The following is a 6,101-nucleotide window of genomic DNA, read 5'->3' as shown; positions in this document are numbered from 1 at the left end:
GCATTTAGACCTATTTTCTCTGGGGGAAAAATGCAAATCACTGAATTAAAGTTTTTCTTTATTTGTTTTATTTTCCGTGGGTGTATAAATGATTCTGAAGACTTATTTTTGAAGAATTAATGCACATGACTTTCTACCCTAGTTAGAGTTTATAAAAAATGATCTGATACTTAAAACTCAAGTCAATACTGAGAGTTACTCTGATTCCCCAATACACAATTAATTCACAAGGTTATTTTAAATGTTCCTTTTATCAAGAGAAGCTATTCAGTAATACAGTTGGACCCCCAGTTACACAGTTTTGAGTTGCACTGATTCACGTATACACGCTTTATGTAACATGACCATGTTTCAACTTACACGATACCCTGCTTCACGTTTACACAGTTTGCGGTAGAGTGGTTGTTAGTTTGGAGTCTGCTTACATAATGTTAGCATCACTTGTCATCTCGTCCAAGATTGTCCATCCTTTTGCTTATGTTAACCCCTGAATATTTGTGAAAATGGCGTCAAAGAAAGCCTTTGATGTTGTGCCCAAAAGAGCACGTAAGTCTGTCATCCTGGCCCAGAAAATAGAAATCCTTGATAAATTAAGAGAAGGCAATAGTGCTGCGTTGATTGCTCACCAATACAGTTTAAGTGAATCAACTGTGTGTACCATTAAATAAAATGAAAAAAATTTAGAGACTGTGTGAAAACGACAACCCCTGTGAATTCAAGAGTGTCCTTGGTGACTAGTATTCCTCATTTAGATAAGGTTGGGAAACTCCTTAATCTTTGGATCAATGAAATGACCAATACAAAAGGAGCAGTTGTTGACGGTGTGGCAATTAGGGCTAAAGCTTTGTCTCTGTATGAGCACGTAGCCAGGAGTAAAGGTTTTAATAAGACTATTAATTCCATTATTCTGTGTTTCAATATCCTTTCATTATGAAATAATGTTATCAAATCTTGGTCCCAGGTCCCTATCCCCCTGTTTTCCATTGACTTAATGCCTCGAGTTACACGGTTTCAACTTACATGGAGTGTTTCAAGAACGTATCTCCCATGTAACTCGGGGTCTTACTGTATTTTTTTTCAGTAGAAAAGTGGTGTGTCCGATATTTTTCTTTAATTTATTGTATTTTTTTTCTTTTAGGACCAAGCAAAAGAAGCAACTGAAGATCCAGCAAATAGTAAGTGTGGGGGGGGGAAATGCTGCTAGGATTTTTGCTTCCCCCAGGGCTGGGTGGTAGCCGATGAAGGATTTTGAGGGTTTAATTTATAGTAGGGATCCCACAATGGCTGTCAAGCAAAACTTAATTTCCTTTATGGAGCTTCACCTCTATGTCAAGAATATTGACTGATAAGTCATTAATGGTATGATAGTTTCTGTACCATTTTATAGAAGGAAAGTCCATCCGAGTCCAACAGCATATTGGACTCTTGTGGTTAAGACACAGCAGTTTTTTGTGCCAGCAACACACAAGCTAGAGCAAGCCACCTTTGACTAGGTACCCATTTATGGACATGTTGCTTGTGGGGGTAGCCTTTGGCATGAGTCTATAGCAGGGCGTGAACTCATGAATCTGGGGCTATAGAAAGACTCCTTAATCATTCTGCTGCACCACTTGCATTTTACTAAATTACTGTGTTTTTGAATGCTGCCTCAGTAAGCATGTTACTGTACTTGAGTACCTTTGCAAAGAGTATACTAGCTTAAAGAAGTACTTGAAATATAAACATCAAGCTGGTTATGGACTCTGTGGCTTCGGACACTGGCATTGAACTGCCTTCTGTAGAACTGTTTTTCGTATAGATAATACATGAACGTGTAACTAACATGTAAATTGTTTTACTCCAGGTGGAATACCACAGCTTGTGAAACCTAGAGGAGTTGTAGATCTGAGCAGTAAGTTATATTGATTTAAATGCTTCCTCTGAGATCTACTCGATATTGTTATGGCCTTAGGCTTAATTCAATAAGCAGACTTGATCTGTGTGTGCAATCTGGTCCATACTGACATCAGTCTGATATAAATGTATGTCAGTTTGAAAGTGCATATTAATAATATTTATTTTTGAAGCACCTTATTATATCCATAGGAGTCCTTCGGAGATGATCCTGATGATGAAATATGTTAAGTCATGTTAAGATAAACCTGTATTTAAGAGCTTCCTCTTCCACAAACAAAAAGCCCTAATATAATTTTAATATGATTATAATCTATGTTTCCCAGTTTTACGCTATTTACTTTTAGTAAAAAAAAAGGCATTTTCCTTTTAAAGGACAAGGGCAGTTGTGATTTCTGTTTAATTCTGTGTTTCATGAAGCATTTTTTCTGTATTGAAGAGTTGTTTGAAATCGGTGAAAAGCCAAATAAAACAGAGGACACTGAAGAAACTTCAGTCTTAAGAGAGGAAGGAGAGAAGAAGGCTATAGTAGCAGAGGAAGAATTATCATTTGGGAAAGTAAATACCTTTATTTTTAATAATGAAAAGGTTAAATTGGAAAATATGACAAAATAATTTTGCTCATCTTACTTGTATTTGTTTGATAATGGCTGTAAATACTTTGGGACTTTTTATAATGTATTTGTACCTGTCTACACAGTGGTATCCCAGTCCCTCATTATGTGCTACTGCAACAACAAACAAACAAAACAATTATAACAACAATAATGCAGAGAAGAAGTCTAACTAAATGGACATGAGATTTACATAAAATTGTTCATACCAGAATTTTATAACTGTTTGGAGTACGCACCATTTTTCTGTAGTTTTAATAGATATTTTGAGATTGACATATTAATTCTAGTTTCTTTGGCTTTGGTGTGATGTGCCTCTCAGACTCAGGTAAGTACTGAGTCTAAAAGAGCTGTGGTGAAAAAAAGATGGAGGAGTCTAGAATGGTATAAACAAATACCTTGGGGTAGAGTAAGAAGGAGAAAGCTTGGAAATTGAAAGTCCTATTAATTCCAAAGGCTGCTCTCAGAGGCAAGTTGTAGGGGTATAATGAGCCTGGAAGAAAGAACAGGCTTTTCTGGAAGAGTAAGTCTGAAAACTAATCACAGTAACAATGTAACTGGCATTAGTGAAGTATGAAAAAGCTGAGATCAGGCTGTTGCCACAGGAATTAGCAGGCAGAGTTTGGATTCAGTTACTATGTCAGAGAAGGAAATGTTTAATATTCAATGAGATGCAAGATCTGAAACTTAATCTAGTTCTTATGCACAAATAACGTGTTCTCCAACTCCTGTTTAACAGAGATACTTGTAGGTGAATGGTTCTATCGTTGTCAGTGAACAAGATGTTCAGATGCTTCTGTTCGATGTTCTTCATAATATTCTGTGTGACAAGTAGTAAAAGTTCATATTTTTGCAGGCCACTGTAAATTCCTCAGAAGCACCTGCCTTGCAAGGAGATGATTCTGATGTAACAAAAGATGTCAGTGAAGAAACAAAGCCTCTGGTTTCTTAGATCGAATCATTGAAGGTATGTAGTATGGGCTAACAAACCTCCATTTCTGTTTAATTAGAAGAGTTTGATTTAGGAATCCTACATTTCCTCAGTTACTAAGCAAGAAAATAAAGAAGTGCCACTTGCCGTATTTCCCTTCCCTCACATAGGAAATACTTGCTTCCTAACTGTTAGATCCTTAAATTTGTAGCCCTTCCAATTGAAGGAATTCATTATGTTGCTTCAGTTGAGTCAGTAATCTTATTACACTTCATCTCATGGATTTGGGAAGTAGCTACAGTCTTGAGTAACTGTGAGATACGAGCAACTTGGAGGAAGTCAGAAAGTGGTTGTGGTAGTCTTGTTGGCTGGAGCCATCTTGGACATAGGCAGGCAAGATTCTTTGCATAAATGTGATATCTTTTATTAGACCAACTAAATAGCTGGAAAAAGTTCTTTGCAAGCTTTCAGGCACAAACACCCTTCACTGGGCATAGGGAGTTATGTGTTTTCCAAGGTAGAAAAGAACCTAATTTACAACAAGCAAGTCTGTGCAAATGCAAATGAGTGGAAGTTTGGAAGACAATGGTGGGGGGTGAGGGGTAGTAAAACACTGTGGCAGGTTACCTTGAGAGGCTGTGGAATTTGCATCCTTGGAGATTAAGATCCGACTAGACAAAGCCTTGGCTGGGATGATCTGGTTGTGGAAGGTCCTGATTTGAGCAGGGGTTGGACTAGATGACTTCCTGAGGTCCCTTCCAACCCTAATTTTCTATGGCTCTATGAGGTAGGAGGGGAGGGGAGGAAGGGAGGGAAATGTGTGAAGAGATGCAAGTCACATTGGATTTATGATACATTACAACCTGCCTGACATCTGATATCCCAGGTAACCTGCCTCCGCTGACCACTTGCATTCCTTCACACATTTACCCCCCTCCCCCTCTCTCCTGTCTCCACCCATTGTCTTCCTAACTTCCATTCATTTGCATTTTCACAGACCTGCTTGTTGTAAATTAGTTTCTTTTCTACCTTGGAGAACACACAACACTAGCAGTGTCTTCCTATACCTGATGAAGGGTGTTTGTGTCTGAAACCTTGCAAAGAACATTTTTCCAACTATTTAGTTGGTCTAATAAAAGATATCATATCTACCCAAATAACCTTGCCTACTGTTGTGGTAGTCTTGGATGGGACAAACAGGAAACTAGGGCTAAAGAGACATGATGAAAGGATATTCTGTAAGGATATAATTGCTAGGAGCATAAGTACATAAACTAAAATGTATTAACACAGAAGTTGGATAATGCAGTCAGTTTAAAATAACAGTTGTAAGCAACTGAAATATTACTGAGATGTTAATGATAGTATCAGCTACCTCCAACTAAACTCAATGATGCAGTTAATAGCAAAGTTTCATCCAGGAATCTTGTTACTTACATGACTCATTTTTAAACTTTTTTGTAACAGTTTGCATCCCATAATGGAGAAGAGCCATCTGTGAAAGCAGTAGAAGACAAAAGAATAAACATCTGGAACAATCAAAATCCTCATTTTCACTCAAATATTGGGATAATGAACTTGAAATGTCAGGGATTCTATGACTTGTTATGAATTTACTAAGTTTTATAGGTGTCTCTCTCCAGGAATTTTGGCAAAAAATGCAGAAAACGTATGTCACATAGGGCAGGGAAAATTTATTTTGATTATTACAATAATGGATGGTGGTTTCAGATGAGATTGTGGAATCCCATTGTGCTAAGCACTTTATAAACACAGTGACAGTTTCTGTCCAAAAAGAGGCCACAGCTTATGAGCATCATCCTGAAGACACTTAGGACATGTATAGAGAAGCATTTGTAACACAAAAAATTTGTAATACTACATTACTTTGCAATGCTCACACCTGCGTCCTCTCTCCTTTCTCTTATACCTTATTCTTCAGTGGAGTTCATATACCTCCTGAGATAGCAGTGTAGGATGGCATTAGCATCTTCATAGATGGTGATATTAAAGACTTCATGGTCATGGAGAACCAAATAAAGGTCAGCCTAGCCAATCCAGAAGATAGCACATCCCTGAGAGATTCTTTTTAGGTTGGTCCATTTTCCCTTTGGGTATTATACCTGGCCACATCTGATTGTCACTATGTTACTGTAGCACAAATCTGGGATTTTTGGAACAAAGAGATGTGACAGTAGATTCCATACTAATTGTTTCCTATAACATATACTCTGATCTAATGCATCAACCGCATGGTATAGAACTGTATTGTTCAGGATCACTATGGGCACAATAATCTAAAAACACAGAAGAGTAAAAACCATAGACAAAGGGTCTACCTATTGATTAACACTAAGTGTGTGTCTACATGAGTATGGATGTTTGGTTCCCTGGGGACAACTAGCAGTGGTGTGGTGCTGGCCCCAGCAGCCTTACCTGTGGTCCTGGGGCTGCAGCAGCAGTGATCCTGCCGGTTGGAGTCTGGTCAGCAGCTGGAGTGTGCCTCTGGCCAGCCAGGCTCCTGTTTTAAGCAACACATGCTCCCCCTGCAGGGCCACTCTGTTTTATAGTGTGGGGTTTTTTTTTTAACCTCTGGATATCCAGGGGCCAAAACCTCCCCCTGCGCTGCTCCCTTACAGCACAGAGAACAGCTGAATGCAGAC

At 38.4% G+C, this 6,101-nt stretch overlaps 1 long non-coding RNA gene across 1 annotated transcript; it reads left to right on the top strand.

Moving 5' to 3' along the window:
- Positions 1–752: 752 nt before the first annotated feature.
- Positions 753–5,847, top strand: LOC109296188. Its single transcript, XR_002096913.1, has 5 exons — positions 753–1,175; positions 1,844–1,891; positions 2,333–2,451; positions 3,364–3,474; positions 4,906–5,847. It is a non-coding gene; the product is annotated as an uncharacterized LOC109296188 (long non-coding RNA).
- Positions 5,848–6,101: the final 254 nt, after the last annotated feature.

The sequence above is a fragment of the Gavialis gangeticus genome, unplaced genomic scaffold (assembly GCF_001723915.1).
Source record: "Gavialis gangeticus isolate Ggan-Ray unplaced genomic scaffold, GavGan_comp1, whole genome shotgun sequence".
In the NCBI taxonomy this organism is placed as follows: Eukaryota; Metazoa; Chordata; order Crocodylia; family Gavialidae; genus Gavialis; species Gavialis gangeticus.
This window is presented reverse-complemented; position numbering and strand designations above follow the sequence as displayed.